At 34.5% G+C, this 14,437-nt stretch overlaps 1 long non-coding RNA gene across 1 annotated transcript in view; it reads left to right on the forward strand.

Annotated features, from left to right (window-relative positions):
* Nucleotides 1-1,623: 1,623 nt before the first annotated feature.
* Nucleotides 1,624-14,437, forward strand: part of LOC103106285 (uncharacterized) — a 96,751-nt gene continuing 83,937 nt past the window's right edge. The window contains exon 1 of the long non-coding RNA XR_472801.3: nucleotides 1,624-2,127. This is a non-coding gene — a long non-coding RNA (uncharacterized LOC103106285). The remainder of the gene's footprint in view (nucleotides 2,128-14,437) is intronic.

Consider the following 14,437-nt stretch of genomic DNA (forward strand, 5'->3'; position numbering starts at 1 on the left):
AATAATAGTATGGGACTCAGACCTGTGGATGCATACTACAGAGGAAAGAACACTTTCTTTGGAGTAAGAGGTCTTGGGTTCTAATCCATCTCTGATAAACCAATCTGACCTTGGCAAAATCATATAATCTCCCTAACTCTCAGCTTCTTCATCTGTAAAACAAGAATGTTGAGTCAGGTGCCTTTTCAGGTTATTTCTAGTCCTAGATTCATGATATTATGGTCCCAGGTAGAATATTTAGAATTTCAGGTTTGGTGTAAGAAATACCTTGGTTTAAATCCGGTTTCAGATACATACTAACCATATGACCTTGGGTAAGTGACTAAAACTCTGCAGCAGTTTGCTCATCTGCAAAATTAGAATAATTATGTCACTTACTTCCCACAGCTTTTGTGAGGATCAAATAAGATAACAATGGTAAGGCACTTAGCAAACAAGTGCTATGTAGATGTTAACTATGTTTATCACTATATAGCTATTACTATTATTATCCCAAGTTTTAATTATTGGAATATTGCAATAGCACAGATGGCTTTTTGGAGTATTGCAACAATACCCCCCCTAAATTATAAAAAAAAAAAAGGTGTTCAGTGTGCTGAGTGAAATTTAATTGGAGAATTATGGAAAACCCTGGATAAGAATAGCACAGGACAAGAAAGCATTGGAAGCGCTGCAATCTGAATTTGTGGAGTGAGAATTCATAATATTAAAACCATTAATCACTCAATTAGTTCTTAAGTAATGCTTGTGGCTAACTTTATAATACTACTCAATCATATTCTTCTCTGATTTTTCACTCAATTTTAGTAATTATTAGTGATTCATATTATGTCAACTATATATTATAATAAAATTGACATTTGTGTAATACAATAAGGTTTGCAAAATGCTTCACATTATATAATTTGTTTCTCATAACACCTTAATTTAAATGATACATATATTATTCTCTCCATTTTCCAGATGGGGATGAAAAGGGATAAAATGATTAAATTAAAGCCACATGCTTAATAGTTTATGAAGCAGGATTTAAGCCTAGCTCTTCCTGACTACAAAGTAGTAAGTACTCTTATTCTATGGCACTTCTCACTACCTAACAAAACAAATTTCCACCTCTCTTAAAGTGATTTAGAAGTACCATATTCCATTATGTGTGTGTATTAATCACAGTAATGTTTTTAATGTTTCTTACACCAGTCCTTTTATACATATAGAAAAGAGTCTCATCATTGTTCTTATTCTCCTATTCTAGTCCTTTATCCTAGGGTAAGGGGTTAAAATTAGGAGCTTGACAAAGATAGGAGAATTACCTTTTTTTTGTTTTCATTTAGAAAAGATAATGAAGATAGAAAGAGGGGAAAAAGAGAGAGATTTAACTCTCTACCCTAGTACTATGTAAAAACTACCTAATCTTATATCAACCTACAAACTACCTAAAAACTATCATTTGAGAGAGTCTCACTAATAACTTTTCAGCCTAGCTAACCAGGCTGAAACTACACAATATCTATATCTATATCTATAACTAGAGATATAGATAGTCTAATTAACTCACTAAACAATGGACAGCTACCAACCCACACACTCTCCTTCTGTCAGATTCTATAGCAGCCAATACTCACCAGCAACTGCCAGCAGCACCCTGCCCTCAGGAAACCGTAGAGTGAAAGGGCCTTCTCACACTTCATGCTTGCCTTTCTCTCTCACTTTCCAACTGTCATTCTTACATCACTTCCTCTCTGAGATCAGTTTCTATTTCTTTTAACTATAGTCTGGTCTCCATGGTAACAGAACTGCTTATCTTTGGGCCTGGCTCTCTGTCTACTGAGCCAACCAGCTCTTTCCCCAGTTAAGTTAGAGCAAGGGATTAAGAATTCCCTTTTATACTAAAATGGAGGTAGCTATGGATTCTTGATGTTTATAAGAGAACCGAAACTTCAGCAGACCTGTGTCAAAATGAAAAGGTTATGAACAGTTTCCTCAGAACTATATTCTTTAATATGATAACCAACCTGGTTATATTGGAAAAGGCCCATCATCAAGTTGACTGAAAATAATTTTTGCACTTCAACTGATCCAGAGGATGCTTACCAAGACATAGAAGAGTTGCAATCTTCATTGGCAGAGGTAGTATTCCTATACATTTAATTTCTGATTGTTGAAGCACTGAGATACCTTACTTAATGTTCATATTATTATTATAACTACATTATTATAATATTATATTATATTATAACTACATTATAGGTACATACATATATATATATATATATATAGGTACATACAAACATTGTACCTAGTCATCCATCTTATCACCCATGATATCTAACCAACAATCTTCCACTTTGGACCTAAGCTTCCATAGTCTGATCCTAAATAATCTGAACTCTCAGTTCCAGAGGAAAATTGATCCCTTTTCCTTTAGAGTTCACTCCTACCCTGATTGATTGGTGATTGAGTGAATGCAAACTAGCTTACTATATTTGCTACTCAGCCCAGAGGCCAGATTATTTTTTGCCTTTGTATGCCATCCATTTACATGAGTCATTTTGTAATTTGCTAGCTTAGGTACAGAAATAAAATAGTGCTATTTCTTCTTTTTGTTATTCGGTCACTTTCAGTTATGATGCTTTATGACCCCATTAGGATTTTCTTGTCAAAGATATTGGGGTAGTTCTGTGTATCCAGACAATTTTTTCAGATGAGGAAATTGAAGAAAACAGGATTAGGTAACTTTCCACACAGTGAGAAGGTGTTTGAGGTAGAATTTGAACTCATGTCTTCCTGACTTCAGGCTTGATACTCTACCACATACTACATACTACATACACACTACTGCACTATCTCCTGCCCACTATTGCTTTTAATCACTGACATAGCCCTAATGGTTTTGTGTATTCTTTTATCATTCAATTATGTGGTACTGGGGACCATTAGAGCATTTTAAGTATATTTTTATAAAATGTTATAAAATTATATCATTATCTTTTTTTAAGTTTGATATATAATAGACTATCACCAAACTACTATGATACATAAAACAAATTCTGTGACAGGATTCAACATCCTTTTAATAATATAATACAGAAAGAATAGGGTAAACTTTATGGAAATGAAATGCTTAAATAATAGTGCCCTCCCTCGTATGGTTAAGGGATTATTTCTAATAGAAATTAAACCCTGCAAATCTTCCCTATCATGGAATTGGGAGAATCTAGAAGATAATCTTGCACTATTGCTCAGTTTCTGTTTAGAAGGGATTTCAGCATTGGGAGACAGGTTCAATTGGTCCCTCTGAGACTTTCTCATTTTTTTCTATATATAAATTGCTTTTAGATTTTTTTTATGAATCCCAATGTTGTCTCTCCCCTTGAGAGATCCTTGGGAGCAGGAACAAGTCCTTGAATAAGTGCCCAATTTAAATGATTTAACCAATTATGCATTTACCCAATCCACAGTCAGGACTACAGAAAGTTTTGCTACACAATGAAAGACAGAATAGGGATTAGATTATAGGAGCCAAGTAGGAGCCAATATTGAGATACTTATTAGAATGTGGTACAAGAAAGACCTGTTTTTGACATATGTCAAAACAGCCACAACAACAAACCCCCACACAACTTCAGATCCTCTTGTCTTAACTCAAAATTTCATCAATCCCATTGGAACTGGTTGGTCTCTTAAACCTTATGCTCTATTGGCACTATACAGTTTAGCTTTGTGCCACTTTGGCATTGTGCAATTGTTATTTTTCTATTCCCTTTTCCTGGAATCAGACAAAATAATTACTCAAAGTCCCATAATTGTTTTAAACAATCAGTGGCATCATTTTTATAGTCTAAAACTTTTGGTGTATGCATTAATATTAGAACAAATGCATTTTAACTTATATCACTGCAAAATAAAAAAATTAAATAAAAATCTCAATACTGTTGACATGTGCTTCAAATACAAAAAGGAGAGAAAAACTATAACTCAGATACTATATTGCACATGCAAGGAAAGACAATAATAAAAAATAATTTTAAAAATCAAAAATATGTAGCTCACAATCAGTGACACACTGTGTCAGCCAAGGAGAGGTAGAATACAAAGGTTTGCCAGAGGCAGCAGTGAGGAACTGTGGAATGTAGGTTCAAGAAGAATCTCCCAGCTAAAAAAACAGCCTAGAGAAAGACTGGGCAAAAAGTAGGGAAAGAAAAATGTAGCATCTCCAAAGAGTGTTTGGAGTTCTCTTGGTGTTTGTGAGGGTGTGTAGGTGGGTGAGGTGGGAAAAAAGCCTTGGAAAGAGAAACATGGCTTAAAAAATTTATCTAGGCTATCTTTAAAGACTGATTGTTTTTCCTTCAGCTTATGGTTGCCATCAATATAAAAATTAAAATTAGTCTCAATAAATAAAAATATTATATTTTAGGAGATTTATTAATGATCATTAGAAATCAAGGAATAAAGAGGTTACAAAATAAAAACCATGTGCCCGTGACTGATCAGCCAGTTTGAAACACCCACCTTAACACTACCAAGCTCGGGACAGGAAGCAGGATCCTCCACATTCCCACCTACTATCTCCTATTTATAGGAAGTATGTAATGATAGGAAGTTTGTGTGCTTGAGGGAAATGATTTTCATTTATACAATACATTATTTTCTTCTTTGTGTTATCACAAAAGATTTTGACTCCAGTCTTTGATAAATCACTTTTGTTCAAGTCATTCTCAAGATAATTATTAGTACTTAAACTGAGCATACTATCCATACTGAGATAATTGCTATCTCTCAATGAGCATCTTTAAGTTATTTACAACAACCAATCCATCATAGATTTCCATGATGAAAACCGATACCTACATATTAGATCAGTTTTGGTCCTGAATTCATGCCAAAGCTGATGTTTCTTGAAGTTTAATCGTAAATTGGTAAGAAAGTTTATGAACTCAGATTCATGTGCACTAGACAATTAGCTCTATGAAGAGACCATCTATGATCTTGGGCTTGTGTGTCCTTATAAGTTAGCTTCATAAATTTTACATAAACATTTGAAAAGTGGAAATGTACTGATTGAGAGTAATATAAAAAGAGTAGCTTTTGATTCATAAACAAGAATTCAACTCTAAAATGTATTGTAGGAAGCAATCAATATAGAGGCATAGAAGTAGCAAAAGTCGAGTCCTCTGTGAAAACCCTTCCACATCTATCAAAAACAAAGCACATCCAAGAGGACAGAAAACCAAATACAATAACAAGACAGAGCTGGGGGGACCCTTTTAATTTGACTTAAAAGATATACAGAGATGGTAGAATTCTCTGGTTTAAGGAAAAGAAAGAAGGATGGACCCAGGACCATTTCCCCCACCTACTGTGCTGAGATCTGGAGATTGCTAGGATCTTAACGAGAAGGCTCCAGCCTGGAGGGAGTGCCTTGCTACCAAAGCTACTCGAGGCTCAAGGCTCTGACCACATTTTCAGGGAGGCAGCTACAGGGGAAGAACAGAGAAGAGGGAAGCCTGGTTGCAACTATCAGTCCCCACTCCTCCATCTTGGGCCTCAGCCTTTGCTCAGGGAACATACAGCTCTGCAGATCAGCTTGTTCAGCATAATCCAGTCTAGCAATAGTACATATAGGAAGCATTCAGAGAGTAGGAAAGCTCAGTCTCCAACACCTCTCCCTCACCTACTGCACTGAGACCCCCCCCACCCCCAGTAAGAATACAGTTGACTAGGATTTCAGGGCAAAGACTGCAACCATAACAGAGAACCTAGGTACAACCATAGGAAGCTCAGGGTTCTGAGTTAGCTGCTAGCAGGGAGGTAGCTGGCAAAAAGGAATAGAGGAGGACAAAGATAATTACTTTCTGCCTCCAGATCCTTACCTTTATCTTCAGCTGCTGCTGGCAGATCAGAAATATATGGCCTCAAGACGCATTCATGTAATAGGTCAGTTCAATCTGCCTAATCCAGTTATTCAGAAGAGCAGAGAAGAAGCTCCTTCAGGACAAAATAGTCCAAACCTACAGATCCAGCAAATAAACAGAGGAGCAAAAATGAAGTCAAAGATAGGGGGAAAGAAGGAAAAATAATATGATTAAACAACAGAAAAAGAAAAAAAGTAATTATAATTGATGGCTTCTATCCAGGTAATGAACAAAGTAAAAATAGGACAGAGGAGGACCAGCGAATACCAAGGTGAAACTCAGGAACTTGAGCAAATTGAACACAGACTTTGAAAGGACTCAAAACACAATTCAAAAAACAATTAATAAAGGTTGAAGAAAATTGGGAAAAGAACTTAAAAATCAAAATAAATTATCTGGAAACTGAGGCACATGAATTAAAGCAAGAAAATACTATCTTAAAAGCCAGAATTGACTAGCTTAAAAATGAGGCAAAGAAAGGAAAAGGTGACCTACAAAGAAAAACAGAACAAAAGGAAGAGGATGATCAAAAATCCAGGGATAAAATTCAGTGTTTAAAAATTAGAATCCAACAACCATAAACAAATGACTTCACAAGGCAGCAAGAGTCTATAAAACAAAATCAAAAGAATGAAAAAATTGAGGAAAATTTAAAACACCTCATTGATAAAACAACAGACCTGGAAAATAAATCGAGATGTGACAATTTAAGAATTATTGGACTCCCTGAAAATCATGAATAAAGGAAAATCCTGGACAGCATTCTACAGAAAATTATCCAAGAAAACTGCCCTGACATTCTTGAACAAGAAAGTAAAGTAGAGATTGAAAGAATCCACAGATCACTTCATGCATTAAATTCCCAATCAACAATGTCCAGGAATGTTATAGGTAAATTCAAGAACTTCCAGACCAAGGAAAAACTACTACAAACTTCTAAGAAGAAGCCATTCAGATACCATGGAACCACAGTTAGAATAACACAGGACCTGGCTGTATCTACACTGAAGGAATAGAAAGCAAAGAATATGATATTCCAGAAAACAAGGGAAAATGACTAAAAACAAAAAGTTGGGGGACAAGGTAAGAGAGAGGGATGAGAATAAAGGCAGAATCAAAGGAGGAAGTCAAAATGGAGGGGAATACACAGACAGTATTCATAACTGTGAATGTGAATGGAATTAACTCACCCATAACAAGGAAACAGATAGCAGAATGGATTAAAAACCAGAATCCTACCATACTTTATCTACAAGAAATACACTTGAGTCAGGTAGACATGCTCAAGGTAAAGATAAGAGGGTGGAGTAGAATTTACTGGGCTGCAACTGAGGCAAAGAAGGCAGGAGTAGCAATTAGGATCTCAGACAAAGCTAAAGAAAAAATAGATCTCATTAAAAGAGATAAGGAATATAAGTACATCTTGAAAAAAGGCAGTATAAATAATGAAGAAATATCAGTACTCAACATATATGCACCAAATGGCTAGGATCTAGATTTCTAAAGGAGAAGCTAAAGGAGATTAAGGAGGAAATAAATAGCAATACCATAAACATGGAGGACCTCAACCTTCTCCTCTCAGAACTAGATAAATTGAACCAAAAAACAAATGAGAAAGAAGTAAGTGAAGTGAATGAATTTTTAGAAAATTTAGAGATAATAAATATCTGGAGAAAAATAAATAGGGATAAAAAGAATATATCTTCTTTTCTGTATCAGATAACACATATACAAAGATTGAATGTAGTAGAGCATAAAAACATTGAAAATAAATACAGGAAAACAAATAATACATGCAATTTTTTCAGATCATTATGCAATAAAAATTGCAATTAATAAGGGCTTGTTGAAAGGCAGATTTAAAATTAATTGGAATCTAAATAATCAAATTCTTCAAAACTGAATGGTCAAATAAATAAAAAACAATTTATAAATAATATATAAAATAATTACATATTATAATATATAATATAAATAATTACCTGACTTTTCCTTAGAACCAAACCTAAATGGAAGCTGTTGTTACAGATAGCAAAAACAACTGATTTCTAGTTATTGACATTGGTGGTATGTTATTCCTATTCTAGTAAATTTAAAGAAAAAGAAGATTCCTAAATATTACTTCTGGTAGAGTAGACACTTAATAAATAGTTGTTGACTGAATTATCCAACACATTTGGTAGACATTAATTAAAACTTTTGGAAAACATGTATAATGTGTGCCTTGGGCACAGAAACACATTACCAAAATGGGCTCATCAAGTGGTGAAGGAACAGAAAATACCAAGCAATAAATTCAGGTTTGTAAGCAAAATATTAAGGGAATCAGTAGAAAGAAAATAGAATCTATGAATTCTAACTTAAAGGAACATTAATAAGAATGTAACCTAATTTTCTTATTGTATATGGAAATGAATACAAATGTCCCAGGACATACCCAGAAGAGAAGTTAATTCTGTCTGTGTTACCAAAAGACCACAAACCTTTTATTTTTTTATCTCTAACTAGGTTCTAAAATTTTTTGACACATTAAATTTCCTTTTGGTTGCTTGCTTCCAACAAATCTTCTTATACTGAGATTCTAAACATATAAATTCTACTGTAGGAGAGGAAACAGAAGTCCCTTTCTTTTTTTTCTTTATCCCTAAAAATAGCTATCTGACAACTTAACAGATAATAATACCTCACTTTTATATTGCACTTTAAGGTTTGCATAGAACTTTAAATATTAGGTCTCCTTTTTTTCCTCACAACGACCCTGGCAAGTAGATGTTATTGAATCAGTTTTATAGATCAAGACATTAAAGCAGATAAAGGTCAAATGATTTGCCCAGCACCATACAATGTGTCTGAGATTGAATTTAAACTCATATCTTCCTAATTCTGCCCTATAATCTACTACTGAGCCATAATTAAGAGTGTCAATTGTAGCTTCAGATAGAAAAAAGAAGAAAAAGGGAAAAGTTCAGTAATTGCTTTTTATAACTTTAGAAAAGTGATCTATCTACTCCTCCAGAAACAGAAAGTACCAGAACCCAAAGAGATAGGGGGAGCTCTCCTATTTGGACCAGGAGAGAAAAAGAGGAAAAGAGACAGAGAGAAATCAATCAATAAATTAAGACCAAGAATAACTTAATTTGCTGAAACCAAAAAAATTGATCAAACTTAAAGCTGTGAAAAGTGGTATTGTTCTCCTGATTAACCAGATGCAATGAAATCAAGAATAAGACCAAGAGCTCAGGAGGCCTTGGTTTTGAAAACATATTTAGTACAAAGGTTACTATACACATATTATGTTACATCACAAACAGCTAGTTAGGTTCCTCTCTGATAGAATATAAATTTGATCCTCAACTACTCCTACTCTCAGAATGTGGCAATCTCATGTCTATTCTGAATCACCATTTTGTTCAGCAATGGAAGATTTGAATTGATGATGTCATTAATGAATCTAAAGATGCCCCATCAATTTGTGACCCATGAGGGGCACCTCCTTTTGTAGCTAGAGACACGTTAAAAAGGGCAAGTTATTCTATTCACCTCATTCTACCACCCACCCTTACCATTTAAATAGCTAGAAGATGGCTATTTTCTTGCTGATGATAGATGAGCTGAAATAGCCTTTGCATAGCTCTTAAGAAAATTAACTTTGGAAGAGTGCCTGAATCTACTCACATCCATATAGAAAAACATAATTCCATACAACTTTTAACATATACACCAGTATACACTCATTTTCTACAGAAATAAGTATATTAAACTTCATTATCATAGTTTCATTTTCTATTCTTAATTTCAATAACTCAAAGTTTTTTGGTTTTGGGGTTTGTTTTCTGTTAGCCTCTCATTGGTACTCTGTCATAATGCATTTGGCCTGAGTGTCTCAATAACCATGAGACATTATGAGTAAAATATATTGGATATCCAGTAAAGAGACCAATATATCATTAGTGCATTTCAACTTGATTCTCTCCTGGTGTCCTGAGAAGGGCCATGCATTCCTGAAGGGTAAGTTTCAAAAGGATAAAATCCAAAAATAAAATGCATTGCTATTTTTCTTTCTAAAATGGTTCTGCTAGTAATCTTTTCAATAATAACACCAAGATCAGTCAACAGACTTTCTAATTTTCCCTCATTTATCAATGCTTCTAGCAACAATTAGTTTTATCAATGGAAAAGGTGGGGCAATCTATCTTTTCATTCTAGACCATGTATCCAGGAGGTATTCCAGATACTCATGCTAACAATATTTCCTTTAGACTGATACCTTGCCTTTACAATCATCAGGGAATAAAAGTATCTTAAAACAAAGGGGTGTATGTTAAAAAGAAAAAAATATTACTAATTTTGGAACTCATTTCTGGTAGGCATGAAACAGCCTGATATTCAGATCGCTGTTAATCCATGGGTAAAATTCTATTTATACACATGAGGACAGATAAATAAGCATTTGCACAATTACATAACTGGCAAGGTAAATTTTCTATGGACCCTCTTTGTTTGCTTTCTCTCCTCTAATAGATATTTCTTTCCCTTTCTGGATTGTGGACTGTTCATTAAAATAGACTGCCATCTCCCATGACAATATTAAAGGTTCTAATATTTTTAGTAGCGCGTTGCCTGATTATACTTCCGTGTAAAAGAATTTAACTCAATTGACAACCTGAAGGCCTGAGTGGTTTAAGGTTTTTATCTTCATGATTTGATAGGTTTTGTCTTCCATTAAAGACATTTCTGACAGCAGAAGGAAATAAACAAGGAACTGGGGAATGTGGAGAATATAAACGTCCCATATATTCAATATTTCTTGACCATTCTAATACTTCTGTTAATAATCATATTATTCAGTATTTTAAGGAACCTTAGCTATTTAATTAAACTTAGATATTAATTGCAGATTAGGAAATCGAGGCCCAAAAACTGATGAAGAAATTTTTCCACAATCACATAGACAATGTTATAGAGTTCAAGTCTAAGCCTAAGCTTTTTTCCTCCAAATAGAAAGTTTGTTTTTTTTCTTTTTTTTTTTTTGCTACTCTGGGATTCATTTCTATAAAATAGGTCTATTCACTAGTCTCCTTATTGGTTAATAAGACTCATAATATAATTAATTTAAAAGTTGGAATGTATCACAGAGTGCATGTGGCTATAGACAGCTAGATTGTGCAGAGGATAGAATTCAAGATGTGAAGTTGAGATATGAGTTTGAATCCTGCCTCAGAAAGATACCTCTCTATGACCCTGAGCACGAGACAAACAGTTTTTTCATTAGTAAAATGGTCACCAACATGCTACTTATTTGATAGGATCATTGTGAGGATCAAATGAGTTGGGGTTTTTTGCAAACCTTAAATTCTTTGGATGTTTGGATGGTAGTTTTTATTATGTAAATGTTAAATCTAATGGTTGGACTCAAATTATATGAAATAACGTGGTCACCAATATTATTATATCTCAATTCAGAAGTTTATTGAGCAAAATAGAGGGGGAAACAACAAAGTAGAGAAATATGAAAGAGGTTATAGAAAATACATATACTAGTCCTCAACCAGGAAGGTTGATAGTGATTAACCAAACAACCTCCTCCAAGATGGAAGCTAGTCTCTTTAGCAACTAGGAAGGGAGTCAGCCTTTTCACTCATCTAATGAAGTAGTACAGAAGTCAAAGTTGAAGTCACAATCCACACCACAGTCTCCAGTGAATTTCCCTCGAAGACTATCTCCAGAAGGCACTCTACATGAGACTCAACTTCATGAGACTGCCCTAGGTGAGGGATTTCATGGCTTTTATGGCAGTTTCTTGTCCCTGCCCCTTTTCACATGGGTTAATCACAGTTTCCAAATTGTCCAGCACTGCCCAGGGACAGTGTCTGTGGGAGTGACTTCTCACCTCTAAAGGTGTTAACTCTCCTCCTAGTATTCACACATTTCTGAGTTGTCACTTTTGGATTCACACATTTCTGAGTGAGTGAACTCTTAAAGGAATTCAAAAGTTTCTGTCTATTAGGATTAGAAAAATGGTGGAGCTCTCCAAGTATCTTACTGGCTTCTCACCTAGCACTAAGTAGGGTGTGAATTCACTAAGTGGTTTGCAGCTCCTCCATCTAGTTCAAGCTGGTGTTGATTCAATCAAAAGGTAGACAAAGGAAATTTAATCCTGTCTTCACAATCTAGTGAGGGACTTAAATTAGTATTAACCAAAGTTTTGACTCCAACTAGGCAAAGAACATAAAGGGTTCCCTTTTCACAAATGTACAAAATAGACAAAGAGAATAAAGAATTTCCTTTCACAATTAGTAGTAGCACCTAATATTTATATCATGCTTCCTATGTGCCTGGCATTATGCTAAACATTTTGCAATTATTATTTCATTTGGTCCTCACAAAACCCTACTAGGTAGATGCTATTATTATCCCCATTTTACTGATGAGTAAAGTGAGGAAAAGAGAAGTTAAATAAATTGTCCAAGGTTATAAAGCTAGTAAATAACTGAGGGCAGATTTTAATTCAAAACTTCTAGATTCATTCCAGGCTCACTCTGGCTTCAGAAATCTATATAGTGTGCCACCTTGCTGCCTTTATTAGCTCAGCAATTTATATACTGTAGCACCTTGCTGCCTTTATTTTATTTTCAATAATAATAATAATGAAGATGATAGCTATCATTTATACAGTATTTATGTGCTAGGCACTGGGATAAGCATTTTATGATTATTATCTCATTTCATCCTCACAATATCCTTGGGTGGTAGGTGCTATTATTATTTCCATTTTACAAATAAGGAAACTGAGGTAAGCAGAGATAAAATGATTTTCTCAAGGTCACATAGCTAGTAAGTATCTAAAGTGGTTTTTGAATTCAGGTCTTTTTTATTCCAGAGCTAGTGCTCTATCCATTGCACCAATTAGTTGCCTATATCATCATCATCATCTTTTTTCTCTCTTTATTACCATCATCATATCAATCTCATTATTATTTTCATCATTTTAAGTATCCTTGACAAATGTTCATGTAATCTTTCCTAAAGCTGATCATTTTGCTTTTGAATATTTTTAATTATTAAGAGGTTATTTTATTTCTCTTTTTGTTTTTCCTTTACATCTAGTTTAAATTAAATTCATTGTATCATATAGATGATAGATTAATTGGATCACAGGTCTCGGCCTGGAAGGGACCTTAAGAAATCATCAACACATACTGCCTTATTTTACAGATGAGGAAACTGAGGCTAAGAGTTTGAGTGGTTCATCTAGGGTTATATAACTAGGAAATGTTTGGGGTGGGATTTGAACTCAGGTTTTATGTACTCTCAGTATTTTCTATTATGTAATGATACCTGTCAGCTTCTAACTGCTGCTTCTAATTTTGTTCTCTCTGGTCAAACAGAGAAAGTGGAATATGATTGCCCATCATATATTTGAAAATAGCCATCACATGTGCCCTAGGGCATTTTTTCCTACAGAGTAGCCATTCTCAATTCCTTCAAACAATTATTGTATGGCATATTGGTGAGACACTTCATCAAGCTGATTACCTTCTTCTGAATTCTTTCTTTTTTTTATTCTAAAACCCTTACCTTCCATCCTGGAGTCAATACTGTGTATTGCCTCCAAGGCAGAAGAGTGGTAAGGGCTAGGCAATGGGGGTCAAGTGACTTGCCCAGGGTCACACAGCTGGGAAGTGGCTGAGGCCAGATTTGAACCTAGGACCTCCCGTCTCTAGGACTGGTTCTCAATCCACTGAGCTACCCAGCTGCCCCCTCTGAATTCTTTCTTAAAGTGTGTCTTTCTCAAATTTTCAAAATTCTCTAGATATGGTCCAAAAAGGGTAGACTAGTAGAGCAGGACTATAACCTCTTTATCATGACTATTTTGGTTCTTTAAGCTAAGGTCACATTAGTTTGTTGGTTTTGTTGTTGTTGTTGTTGTTTTGCCTACAAAAATGAGTCATCAAAGCCTTTTCATCTGATATTAACCTCAAATCACATGAAAAATAGTTACTATTCACAACCCCACATCTTACACATGATACCTTTTTATTTTTGTGCCCAAAGGTAAGGCTTTGCATTTGTTCTTACTAAATGAAATTGAAATTGATTCAGCACAATGTTCTAATCTGTTCAATTCAATTCAGCTTAATTCAATTTAATAAATATTTATCAATGGCCTACTATATGCCAACCACTATGATAAGTGCTTGGTATACAACTAAGAAAAAAAAGATAGTATTTGCCCATAAGGAACTTAAAGTCTAATGGGGGGGGACCCCATACCCAAAGTGGAACTAGAAAGTTGGAGGTGGAGTGTTGTAAAATGTTCTTGTGAGTCATAACCCAATGGAAACCCCTTGAGTACACATTTAATTTTTGTACATTATCCAACATTCCTCTGTTCTCAGTTTGGAGAGAATTGTCAGGACTTTAATCACTGGAAGATTCCTCTTTTTTTTTCCTTTAAGACAAAGAAATGTATTAAGACTCTTAAGCTAAGGAAATAGTCTGTTGAAGGATGTATTCAAAATAAT

Source organism: Monodelphis domestica, chromosome 5 (genome assembly GCF_027887165.1).
Source record: "Monodelphis domestica isolate mMonDom1 chromosome 5, mMonDom1.pri, whole genome shotgun sequence".
Taxonomy (NCBI): Eukaryota; Metazoa; Chordata; class Mammalia; order Didelphimorphia; family Didelphidae; genus Monodelphis; species Monodelphis domestica.